Source organism: Phasianus colchicus, chromosome 9, assembly GCF_987193195.1.
Source record: "Phasianus colchicus chromosome 9, bPhaCol1.hap1.1, whole genome shotgun sequence".
NCBI classification, from domain to species: domain Eukaryota; kingdom Metazoa; phylum Chordata; class Aves; order Galliformes; family Phasianidae; genus Phasianus; species Phasianus colchicus.
This window is the reverse complement of record NC_143444.1, coordinates 2586394-2599968: the sequence shown is the minus strand read 5'-3', so window position 1 is coordinate 2599968 and position 13575 is coordinate 2586394. Positions and strand designations below refer to the sequence as shown.

The 13575-nt window shown below is 46.3% G+C and overlaps 1 protein-coding gene across 2 annotated transcripts in view; it reads right to left on the bottom strand.

Moving 5' to 3' along the window:
- PLA2G4A (phospholipase A2 group IVA) overlaps nt 1-5215 on the bottom strand; it is a 75827-nt gene extending 70612 nt beyond the window's left edge. Inside the window, exon 1 of one of the 2 annotated variants that reach the window (XM_031608478.2) lies at nt 4999-5215. The gene's annotated coding sequence lies outside the window, so the exon portion shown is untranslated. Of the gene's footprint in view, nt 1-4831; nt 4972-4998 lie in introns of those variants that run through there. The other variant, XM_090145899.1, reaches the window with a different exon arrangement.
- Nucleotides 5216-13575: the final 8360 nt, after the last annotated feature.

Genomic DNA, 13575 nt, shown 5'->3' with positions numbered 1-13575 from the left:
GTGTGAGCATGTGCATTTCAAAGAGGAAAACGCCAGAAATCTAAGGGATGGGCAGATGTCTGCCATTAGAAAATAACTTTCCAGCTCTCCTTTCAGTCCTGCCAGCACACACACCACACCAGCTGCCCAGAGGAACCCTGCACCATGGCTGGCTTCATATTATATAGCAATCGTCCAGGTCAAGATACCATCGCTATTCCAGATGTTCATTTACATAGGCATCCATATTCATGAAACTTTTAAGAACAGAAGTGCATCAAAAGCCATCCCTTTACAATTCTCTATTGTGGACTATTTTTAAGAGATGGCACACAGGAGTACCAGCCAGAAGTGTTCTAATTAGTAGCGTTCCAAGGGTCCATAGAGTCACTTTCCTCCAGAAGTAGCATAGCTTCCACGCCTTTTTTCCAACAGGATGGCAACATTACACAGCAGCTGCTGATTCTGCATACACTTTTGCATACTGAGGCCAGCAGCACAATGTCTCTAACAGAGCATGCAAAACAATGGCTCCGGCCACAGCGAGAGTTTCTCCATGTCTGGCAGAAGTCACACAGGAGTGTTGTTTGCTTTCCCATTAAAGTTAAGGCCAAAGCCAAACATTCTACTCGAAACATTTGTTTTTACTGCACAACTGACAACACACTAAGTTAAATGAATGAAAAATACAGTTCTAGTAGTTAAGTCGCATTTACAATTTACATCCTGGAGACGCACATGGCCACAGAGTACACACAAAACAAACATACAAAACAAAACCACCCCACCAGGCTTTCCAAAAGCCAGATTTAACAGCCTGGCAAATTCAGTTAGCCAAGGGGAATGGCACAGCCCACACAGCTGCATTCATCACCCTTCTGACCCCATCTCCATTAGTGCAGTATCCCACTTCTTAGTCTTGTCTGCCATGCACATCTTCCAAAATGCAATCTTCTGAGGGCCACGATGGTCACTTCTTAAATAAACGCACTATCTTAAGATCCGTGTCCGTATGTGTGGACATGAATATGTATACACACAATGACTGTACAGTTTTGCATCAGAAACGGTGCTGCCAGCAGGAACAGGGAAGTGATTGTCCCCCTGTACTCAGCTCTGGTGAGGCTGCACCTCAAGTGCTGTGTCCACTTTTGGGCCCCTCACTGCTAGAAAGACATCGAGGTGCTGGAGCGGGTTCAAAGAAGGGCAACAAAGCTGGTGAGGGGTCTGGAGCACAGGCCTTATGAGGAGCGGCTGAGGGAGCTGGGATTGTTCAGTCTGGAGAAGAGGAGGCTCAGGGGAGACCTTATTGCTCTCTATTACTACCTGAAGAGAGGTTGTAGTGAGCTGGGGTCAGCTTCTTCTCTTGTGTAACTGGTGATAGGACTAGAGGGAATGGTTTCAAGCTGCACCAGGGGAGATTTAGGCTGGATGTTAGGAAATACTGCTTTTCTGGAAGAATGGTCAGGTAGTGGAATGGGCTGCCCAGGGAGGTGGTGGAGTCACCGACCCTGGAGGTGTTCAAGGAACATTTGGATGTTGTGTTGAGGGACACGGTTTAGTGGGAACTATTGGTGATGGGTGGATGGTTGGACTGGATGATCTTGTAGGTCTTTTCCAACCTTGGTGTTTCTGTGATTCTGTGTATGCAAGGATTAATTTATATATATACAAACACATATTTAAAAGTTAATAATCGTTGTATTTAAATATATAAGGATAGTTTATTAAATTGAGTGCACATTCCCTCAAATCTTAGCTAAGGATAAAAGCACAGTTAGATATTATTCACAGGAAAACAAATAGAAGTTTCAGTTTTATACTGAGATCATTTAACAAAAATACGAGATCAATATCAGCTTGAGTTTGATGGGTCCATTATCAGTTAACCACAGAAACACACAAAGTATGAGAGTCAAATTCAGAGTCAGTACAGCTCTGAACTTTCACATGTGGAGCTAAGTTTCTCCTTCATGAATCTGTACTTTTAGGGATGGGAGCTACAGAGCTACAGCAGTTCAGAGACAAAAAGAGAGAGAAGGAAAAAATGTGCTTTCACCATCACAAGGTGGTGAAAAATAACAATGAGTAACATTTAATTCAGTAATTAAGCCTAAAAATGCCCAACTAGTTTTGTTATCTAAGAGATAAAGAAACATGACATTCTTTGCTCTTAGTCCCAGCATGCAGCAGTGGCAATACTACCATCCATTCCATAGTGCTGTACATCAAAACTGAGAAACAAGGGCTCGCCTGCAGCACTGTGCAGTCTGCACGGGATTCCCCTCACCTAACTCCAAACGCCTGCCATGCACAAGTGTTCGTCTGCCCTTGGCCCACAGGGAGAAGCAGGCACTCATGGCACACAACTTGTGTGGATACCTGCTTTAGGATTACACCAGTTTTACCTAAATTGCATGTACTTCCTCCAGGGATTACCTGAAGAGCCTGGCCATCTCACTCACACATCAGCTCATATGTCTGTGTGTTTCCATCACAGTGCATGCCAGCATGAGCAGACAGGCTCCCACTCTGACCAACACCATAACCTTACTCGTACAGAAAACATCTCATGGAATGCAGTACCTGTAAGATGAATGACTCATTGATCTTTCTAAGCAAAGTCAACCAGCACTTCTGCAGCATCACCACAATCCTCTTCATTCATAAAACTCAAGATGAAGCTCAAATGTTGGTTAATCACTTCAACTTTCCCGACAACTGAGTAAGGATGAATTGTTTTGGGCCATGTATAAAACACACAATATAGCTAACGTATGTCATAAAACCTTTTTGTTTTTCGTATTTTTATTGAAACACTAAAGAAAGGGCAACAGAAACAGGTTGGCCATTCGTGGCATACAGCTCCTTGCTGCTGTTTGCCCCTGCCTTGCAAAGCACTGTCCGTGCCCTCGAGCCCACCGCCCATCCCTGCACCACAGGCTGAGTAATTCTGCTCCAGACATTGACACACAGGCTACTGGAAGTCCACACAGTCAGGAAATTCCTATCCTTTCTCTGAGGTAAGAAGCAAAGGAAAGCCCTCAGGAAAGTCTGAATAACAGTTTTAAGAAAGAAAAAAAAAAATAAACAAAGAGTTATTTTCAAAGCGTTCTGTTATTACATCACATTATTATAACCCAGATGAGCTCATTTCCATTACTAAAGCAGGTTCTGAATCTTGTTTTTCAGCCCGGAGAGATGAAGTTATATCACTGAGGGATAGGAAGCACAGAGGCAAAGTTCATTGCCTCATAGCATGATAGTCAATGCTGCCGTGGGCCAGGAAAGTAGAGAAAATTCCTTCCAGAGATGACAAGGAGCTCTTATTTATAAAGAAGAGAACAAAATAACAGCAGGCCAGCCCATAAACACAGTCTAAAAGCATGTCCGGTGATCAGCCCCCCAGTCTCTGCCTGGAAGCTTAAACACCAGTGTAACCAGAATTGTAGGAAAACACGCTTTGTCACTCTTCAGAATAACCATGGGAAACGTGGGCTTTCCCATCAGCACAAAGCGAGTGCTTAGACACAGCTTTGTTTCTATTCCCTCAAGGTCACCTCTGTTCTTCAGACACCGTCCCAAAGGATGAGAAGACCAATCCACCATGTTTTGTACCAGGTAGGAAATAAACATGAACACACGCTCCCATCTCAGCCCCAGTCCATGCTAAGGGTCAGTGCCTGGCAGCAAGTCACCACAGCCAAGAGGCAGCGGTGGACTTTGGCTCTGTGTGGGCTCGGAGCAAGCTGAGTACCTGCTGTATTGTGTGGACAGCTTTCCTATGCCTGCCTGGACACGTGCAGGATAGGATGTGCATCCTCCTCTGGCTGCTACACGAGCCTGCCCCCGATGCTCTCCAGCTCATGCTAGGCAGTGACCTGCTCTCAGCATGAGCTCAGTTCCTGATCACCAAGGGGCAGCTCCAGCCCCGTAGCAAAGACCATCTCCAGCTGGCTCACATGCAGTGACACTGCTTCCACAGCCACACACCAACTGGTGCCTTCACACACAGCCATCTCCGCTATCCCCGAGGTGTGTGCCTGGCAGGCATGGCCATGCAGGACTGGCTCCGCGAGGGAGCAGCAGGGCTCAGGGCCCGGGCTGCAGGCAGAGCTCAGGACTGGTGCAGCGCTCCGGACTGACATGTCCTAAGGCAAACAGCTGGGCTGCAGAACCTCGGTGTGGCAGTTTCAGGGCAGTGGGTAAAGCTGCATACAGCACTGAGAAAATACAGGAGGGGCATCTTAGGATAACTGTGCTAAGAAAAAAAAAAGTTCAGAAGCGAAGTATGCAGTCTCAATGAAGCAATAACATCGGAATTCTTTCCCCTTTTGTCTGTTTCAACAGGCAGCAGGCAGCACCGCCGCCAGGAGATGGAGTGGCGCGATTCAGGTGTGACTGAGCGTTTCCACGTCTCTCCTGCTACGTGTCTTCAAACACGACCGCGGCAAGACGGCGGTACACGGACACGGCAAATGAGCGCCTCACGCCGCGCACACACACACACACACCCCACACGCAGCCGTTCCCTAACGGACGGATGAGCCGAGCGCACGGCCCCGGGCCGGCCGCAGGGGGTGGGGCGGCACAGCACGCAGGCGGCGACGCCTCCGTGCAGCGGGCGCGCTGCTCGCGGGCAGCTCGCATCTCCGTGCCGCCCGCACCTCCGCGCAGCGGGCGCGCTACTCGCCGTCAGCGCGGCAGCGCTCGGTGCAGCCTTCGCCGCGGGCAGCGCCGGGACAGCTGCGCGCCCACCCCGCGCCCCGGGGCCGCGTGAGCAACGAGCGTGACGCAGCTCCCGCTCTCCCTCCTCCCACGTGCGTGCGCACAGCCCCGCGGGGTCCCCCACCTCCGCTCCGCTCCGCCGCGCCAACGCGCTCCGCGCTCCGGGCGGAGGTCGCCCCGCTCGGCTCCGCGCCGCCCCCCGAGGCTTCAGATCCCGGGAGGGATCTCCTCCCCGGCGATTCACAGCGGCCCGAGCCCCGCGCTCCCCCTCGCCCGGCCCGAGGCGCTTACGGCTGCGCGAGGCCCCTCACGTTCGGCAGTCCCCGCCGGTCCGGGTGCCGTCGCGCTCCGCGTTGCGGGCATTCGGCACTTCGCAGCCGCGCGGCGGGGGAGGCGCCTGCCGTCAGCTGACCGCCGCTCTTAAGGAGGCGAGCCGAGCGCCGGGGCTGCGCGACGCGCGGAGCCGCGGCCTGCGGGAGCTTGGGCGCGTTGGAGCCGCGCGGACCGCCCGCACCGCCCGCCGGCGATGGCACCCGGGCTGCGGTCGGGCTCGCGTGGCTCCGTGCCAGGCTGCGTCCTGCCGGCTGCGTGGCGGGGCGCCCTGAAATCCCCGGGCTCCGTCTCTGCTGTGGAGCCCGGGTTTCACTGCCGCCAGCCCGAAACTCACGAGGACGAAGCGGCTCGCGCGCACGTAGAGTCCCTCCTCTTGATGCACGGCTCAGACTGCAGCTCCTCACGCTTCAGTACCGTTAAAAATTTGACTCTGAAATACACCCCGGTCGTGCCTTATCCAAACTACACCTCATCTGGCGCAGATCAAGCCCAGATCTCTACATTTTGGGTGTGTGCAATGGTCTTTCCTGGTGGAAGGAGAGGAAGAGCTTCGTGGAAGCAGCTGGCTGCTTTGGGCTGGTATTAATGGCAACGCACTGGTTTTCATTAATTCTATCACCTCTGCAAAGATCTAAAATGTCTTTAAGTTCCTCCTCCGCATTTGTTCTGTTTTTCTTTAAAGGATTTCAAAATGATGTATTATGAAGCATATTAACATACGTTTGTAAACAAGTATTTGCTGCATCATTATCATGAGATTAAAAATAAAGTCCCACTTGGGTTTGTGGACTCCATCGTGGGGCAGCAGGAGAACCTGCCGGGCTTCAGCTGCCGCTCACCCAGCCCTGGCCTCAGCGTACCCCATAAAGCTTGTTCTTCCTTAGGGGCCAAAAAACGAGAGTAGATTAAGGAAAAAACCGCCTTGAAAGTGCAGAACACCAAAGGGTAGGCTTCCACAAGTGAGAGGTAAGTAGGCAGCATTCAGATCCTATTAACAAGGTTCCTAGAAGTGTGGTAAGCTGGTAGCCACAATTAGGGGAGAATGAGCCACTCCTCCCTGCAAAGCAATGCCAGGCAGAAACCTCATTTTCTCCATAATTTTAGTAGTCTTCTGCTATGATGCACTGCAAGAGCTGAGCAACTCTGACCATTACTTTTAACTTCGTTTTCTGTCTCATCTTGTAAGGAAAAAAAAAGGCATGGTAGGAAAGTGCTGTCCTGTGGGCACTGTCACAAAAAAGGGCAAGGTTGTGTTTGGAAAGCAGCCTCTGGACTGCCAGCTCAGAAAGCACTTATTTGATGTGGACAGCCTCTTCAGCCATTTCTTCATTGTGCATATTTGAGGGAACATTAACCAGAAAAAGGCAGCAAACCCACTATGGTGTCATTATGTGGGTACTTCTGACTCCCGAGTCAACTGCTCTCCACTCAGTCTTTTGATAGGAAAGGACACTTCAGAATATGTCAGAAGAGCTCAGTTTTAAGACATGTAGAAATGACAGATGGCATGAATATGATTGCTCTTAGGAAACCTGTTACTTTCTTCCCTGCTGGCAAAGCTGAGGGTATGACCAGCTTTCCTCTTACCTACTTGCCCAAATTTTATTTCGAATTGCTGAAGAAACGTACCACATCCTGCAGAGTGTTGGAGAGGCAGCGTTCCCAGAAGCTGAGCCATCATCTCAGAGGTCACCATCTGCACCCATCACGTTGGGCATGAGCCAGCAGCGTTGTTTCCAAGGACCTGACTTGCTCCCCAACATCTCCACCCTGGCATGGTTTCGCTCTGCTTATACACAAGGTTCTGAAGCCACACGCTGCCCACAGGCTTCATTACCTGTCCCACAGCTGTGCCAAGCTCACATTTCATCTCCAATCTTGCATTTTAAATATATGCAAAATGTTATTGTCAGGGTATGGTTCTGGATATCAACAACAAATGGGGAATTCCAGTATTTCCATTGAAAATCCCCCATTTAGTTCTCAGTAGCAACACTGATTTTTCCCTGCCCAAGGAAGCAACACAGACTCTTGATAAGGAGCTGACTAATGAGGGGAGAAAAAATTCCTCTGCTTCTTCTGAGACAAGAAATGAAAAGCTTTCATTTACATTTTGACTGTTCCTGTTATTTCTCATAATATTATGAAAGTTATTTTTCGTCTTCATCCCATTTCTTCAAGAAAATTATGGGTAGTTTGTCATTTTTTTTTTCCTGTGACCAAACCAACTGAGCAGATGCCCTCCCTGCTCCCTTGCTCTACCCCCTACATGGTAGCCCATTACTCACCCCGCTACGTCCTTGTAATCTTTTGTGGGTGCCTGGCCAAACAATGTCTGAATTAACTGGGTTAGGAAACCTCCTTCCACTCTCTTTCATGTGAAGAGTATTGTTGGTTTTTATTTTGTTGTTTCAGACTACTTCAGCCCACTAACAACTACCTGCTGATGCTGCCATTCATTCTAGGACGCCCCACAAGGTCCTGCCCTCCCCGGCCTGACTCGTCTCTGTCTCTGGGAGGAGGGAGGTGTTTGGCCAAAGCCTTCAGACCCAGAGCCACCTTCTCGGCTTCTCCCTATGACGGTGGCAAATCAGCCGTTGGCGTGGCCAGCAGTGGAAACAAGCCATGAGCTGCAGTGAGGCAATTAGAGGGTGTGGGAATGGCATTGTGAAGTACCAAGCAGACAAAGGTCTTTTCTGAAGCAGACTTGTAAGGGAAGCTATGACAAATTACAGAGGGCATTTTAAGTGTGCTGCTCTTGAGCGTCAAGGCTCAGACAAAACTGTAGGCAAAACCACCGAAAAGCAAGACTGGTCATATCAGGACAAACAATCATCTAAGGAAACAAAAAGGGATATTTTGTCAGATGCTTAACACAAACCTGGAATTTTCTTTTAGTCACAAACACCTCACAGTGCATCAGAAAAAAAAAGAAAAAAAAAATCACTCTTTGGTTAGGTCTACAAACTCCAGCTATTGAAGGACTACCTTCAGTTCCACCTGCCCAGGACCTCTGCGACAAACGCTTGCCCATGCAGAGACAAAATGTGTCTTTTCTGAGGTAAAAATAGTTTCATCCATTATATAGAACACCAAAGGGGAGGGGAGGGGGAAATGTAACTCTTGGTTTTAAGATTGCCTGTAATGATAAATAGCCATTTGCTTATCAGTTGCACAATCTGAAGAGCTGGGTCCCTGGCTGAAGCTGAATTCACAGCTAAAAGCTGCCATCTCAGTGCCTCTTATCAAAGACATTCTGCAGAATACATGCACTCCAGGTTTCCAGTTGGCTCCTCTGAGGCAATTTATCAGACACATCATCACAGTGGAAAACTGAAATTTCTTCATTGCTCTGCACTCAGTCCCCCATATCCACACGCAAACATTCCTCCCCAACACTTAAAAAATAACTAATCATTCTGGCAGACTTTCCACTGCGAATGAGGAAAATTTGCACTCAAAGTGAATTCTGCTCAGGTGCCCGGTGCTTTGGCAGAGCCCTGCTTTCTGTCCCTTCTTCCACCTACATGGTGGTTTGCTCAGTCTGTGGCCGAGTCACCCATGGCAGTTAGGAAAACAAACACGAAGGGCTGAAATAACAGCAGGTCTTAGACACAATGCTGCAATCCCAAAATATCTTCTGAGAGCTTGAAGTTACAGCATGTTGGGTGAAACCTTCATATTTAGGAAGAAGTTAGTCTCTGTAATTGTCTGCTGTTATATCTGTAATGTCTGACCTCAGAAAATGGTAGGATTGCAGGATAACTCAGGCTGGAAAGAGATCTCAGGAGGATTCTGGTCCAAGCAGCTCAAAGCTGGGGAAGCTCTGTTATTCAGGCCAGGCTTCCCAGTGCTTGATCAAGTCAGGACTTGGAAACCTCCAAGGATGGAGGCAGCATAGCATCTCAGGCCCCCCCCTGCTGCTGCCAGCCTGCCCACGAGGGGAACTAGTTTCTCCAAATATCCACTCCGTACTGGGCTCAGGCCCATTGTCTGAGGTTTTCACGCCACACATCAGCTGTGTGAAGGGACTGGCTCTCTCTTTGATCCCCTCCCTGCACACACAGCTGCTGTGCTTCATGTTACACCCTGAGCTGCAGAACAGCCACATCTGCCACAAAGTGACATGGCACTTGGATTTCCTGCAAATTAGTGCAAAGCTGCCAAATAAAGCAGCTAAAGAATGAACAATTAAAGATGGATGTATAAACAATATTTTTATTAATATGGGACACTGGGATGTTTCATCAAGACAAACCAGCTCATTCCTGGCAGAAGGACACAGGATTGGGTGCTTGGAGAGGGAGTCGAGTGAATGAGAGCATGAGAAGAACAGCGGACAGACAGTATTTCTACTTTACTTTGAGGAATAATGAAGAGTGGTTTTGGTAACAAGAAAATCAAGTGTGCAAGTTATTAGAAATAGTAAAGAAGCGGAAATTAAAATAGAGCAGAATGGTACATACGCATGAGGTGCCTGCAGAGTTTGTCTTGTCTGTGGCAGAGCCCTGCACAGCAGCACTTGCAAAGGCTGCAGAAGAGAAAATCCCTTTGGGGAGAAACCACGTCTCTCAATGGCTGTTGCACCCTTCACTTTGGCACTTACAAACCCTGATCCTTCTTCTTTAGTTCTCACATGAACTGGCAGATTTCAACAAGCAGACAGTGCACAAATCCTAGCAAGCAGAACTCTTCTTGCTAAACAGCCAACTGGACTTGACAGCAACTTTAGCATCATTTCCATCAGTACCACCTCTAATTTGATGCCAAGAGCAACGAACTTGTGCTAGCATTACGCTCATCAGAACAGAACTGTGCTTCCTTGCTGGCTACCTCTTCTCTCCCTGCTCACATATCACGACTACATCTTATTCAATGAATGGAAAATTCTTCCCTGCTGCCTCTCCCCATGCAGAAATATCTTTGTGCACATCCCAAAACAAGCTCCCTGTGTAGAAGATGGTGCAAAACCTGTACAAAAACTTGCAGTAAATACTCCAGATAGCTCTGGTTCTGAATGAGACTTCTCAATGCATTTTTATTCCACTGTGTGTATATCTGATAGAGTGGAACAGTACCACCACCTGAAATGGCACCGAGGCTTTAAGAACTTCTGTTAAGGTCCAGTTTTAAATAAGCAGAAGCAGGAGGTGATGGAAGCTTTGCTAATCAGGACACCTCGTAAGCCCTGCTGAAGGCCCATTGACGTCAAGGAAACGTAAGCATATGCGTTGCTTTAATTGTATGCTTAAAGGCTGCTCTGAAATGGGTCATAGATGGCCAACTTCTGCGTTCATTAAAAATCTTACGGGGTCGTGCGTCTCCCCCAGGGGAACTAACTCTTGTATTCATGCAGAAGTTTATTCTACATTCTGTATGTGCAAACCATCTCAAGCCTAACCAGAAGAAATTTCTAAAGCTTGAATAACAATTCTCAGACATGACATTAAAACACTGTTTTTCTTATAATAAACTGTTAAAAACAAAACATTACTACTGTTAATGATTAACTTGCTAAGTCTTTGGTTTTAAGCTTTCCCTTAGGCTGCAAGCTACTCTTTCAGGCCATTAATTGTTTCAAACAACCAATTTCCTCAGTATATTTCCTTAGAATGTATTTTAATACCACCATCAGGTCAAGGTCACCGAACAAATTTGCCGGCCATTAGCCACTACTCCATTCTGCATCTTCCCAGTTTTGTTCTCAAACTTTCTGTTTTCTCTTCTGTTGGCCCATTAGGAATAAAATGCATTGCTACAGACCTGGAATATTATAATTTCTGAAATGACTCCCCAGTTAGTTGGTGCCATTGCAGATGTCTCTTGCTCTGACTGCTCTGGATGGGCATGCATCCCCTCTGGTCTCTTCACATTAGAGCATCTTACTGGATTCTTGCTACCAGTCACTTGAGAAAAGTCAATTAAGGTGTGTGTTGCTAACTAAAAGCCCACTGTCATTTGTATGGAATGCATGTTCTCAGCAGGACTGAGTGAATTCTCAGTCACTGAGATCAATCGTTCAAACATGCTGGGCCTGGAATAGCTCTTATAGATGGAGCCAGCACTGCGGGAAGCTGTCCTCCTGAAATCCACTACAGCACAGCAGTGGCAGGACCAGCCGGCCATGGCTATGCAGAGGAGAGAACAAGACATTGCTCCTCTTCTCCCTCTTCTGCCCCTCATTTGTGCCTGCTTTGCTTCTTGCTGCCACCTCCTCATCCCTTGTTCAACATCCTCAAGATCGTTTCCACTGCTTCCCATGGTGGCCTGTGAGAGATCACTGTTGGAGAGCCTCTCCTCTCATCCAGATGAAATGTTTCCTCTGTTACTTTGCCTGTTATTTTTAAAGACACCTGAAACTTCTCTGTCATCCTCCTGTATATGCCCTTCCAGTGTCTGCATACAGTTAGCTGTCCAGCGAGTTGTCATTTAGCCAAGTTATGCAGCATATTTACCTTTTTTTACATCATCTCATAACCCAAACCTTCCAGCCACTTATCTTTTTTATTTCTGGGTTCTCTCTCAAACTCTCCAAAGTGCATTCTGCTTAGAAGGGAATGCCACAATCTGGATATAATTGCATTAGCAACACTATGTTTCACTCTGGTACATAATGGGACCAACCTCAAAATCATACTGGGCTGTTCTGAGTAATTTTGACCAACTTGCTGTGAGTTTTTATACCAGAATTTCAATAGCATATTTTTTTCCCCATTCCTATCTTTCACTCTGGTTGGGTTCTTTTGTTGTTGTTTGTTTGTTTGTTTCAGATGATTTCCTTTTGGCTGCACATTTCTGCGGTTCCCATCCTGAATTTCATTTTGTATATATTTTTTTTCCCAACTAATTAGACTTCAGCTAATTAGTTACTGTATGTTTACTTTGGCGTCTTCTTGACCTAACAACTTCCTGCCACTTAATGTCATTTCACAGACATGTTTGTAACACTTCATCTATCTGAAGCCTAAAACAGTAAAGAATTAAAACATAATGAAGTATTACTACATCTTTAAAGACTATGACTTCTCCATATTGCCACAAATTTAAAAGAATACACTACCATCTTGTTGAAGCCACCACTAATAATTAGTTTCTTCATTTAAAAATATTCATAATCCTATTAAAGCATGACTTTTCTTATTTTGTAAATGTCCCAAATTTCATTAGCATTCACTTACAGATAATCAACTAACCCAATTTTAATTACAATTGACTGGATACTTGCTTTTGTAAGTAAATCATTATCATTGATTACCTTTTATTTACTACTGTACATAGCCCATTGTCAACCTACAGAAATTTCAAGTAGTTTTGAACTTGAGATGGCAGGATTTCAATTTTATTCCTTTTGACAGTGTTTTACTTAAGCTTTGATTTATTATGTGTTGCTGTCTCTTCAGCCACTAGCTTTGCAAAACTCCCTTAAGAAGGAATGTTGGAATTTTGGAGGGGCAGAGAGGGAAGTGGGAGGGGGGAAACCTACAGTCACACATGGATTCCTTTTCCTGGGTCTAAAGTGGAATAAACAACATCTGAATTTTTTAACATTTGATTCACTGCATAGATAGAGACAGAGATATAAAGACAGAGACAGATAACTTGGAGTAAGACTCTTTTTCCCTAAACTTAATTTTTTCAGACTCTTTTCCTTCAGCATACAACATCCAGAAGTTTAACTGTATCTAAGAACTGAGCAATGATTCAAAGATCTTTGATGCTCCAAATTCTCACATTTGAAATTCAGGTTAAGAATCCTTGCTTTTTATCTCAGAAAACACCAGTTGCCAAAGTGAACTCATTCCTGCTGACAAGCTCACTGAAATTAAGGAAAAGCTTGAGTGGAAGTAACCAACTCCTATTGTCCACACAGCACCCTTATTTCTCACTGGGATTAACTGTAATCAGTAGATTTATGAGATGTAATGCACAAAGTACATTTTAATCATCTTTCAGATGGGTGTAATGTATCGGAGAAAAAGTGCACTTAGCTGCCCGGAAGACATGGAAGGTTGTTAGCAAGGAAAGATTAGGATGAAAATCCTAACTGTTCCTTTCCTAATAATTACATGGAAGCAATATTTCCAGTTTAAATTTAGCACAGCGGTAAAAGCTGTACAGAATTACAAGAATGCCAAGGACACCTCAGTGTTTGCAATATGTCTTACTTAATAGGGAAGTGTTTGTTCAGCCAAGCATGCTGTTCCTCTTTGATGCCAACTTTAACAACACCGGAGCAGCTCTGTGTGCTGTTCTTGAAGATATGTAATGCCTCAGATTATGCTGCACACAGTGCACACACGTATAGTATTGAGCTTCCTTCCCAAATTACAGAAATACCTGTGCCATTTTCTCAGCCACAGATTAAGGTAATTGCACAGAAATGCAAGAGGAAAGGATGAGAAAGAAGGCCAGGAAACTCATCTGTCATCGCTGTTCTTGCCTTTTATGAGCACAATAAGTCCCAGGTGCGTGTGGGACTTCAGCAGGCACCCACAGTGTCTGAAACCAGCGGCACCACAGAGTCTCTTCATTCAC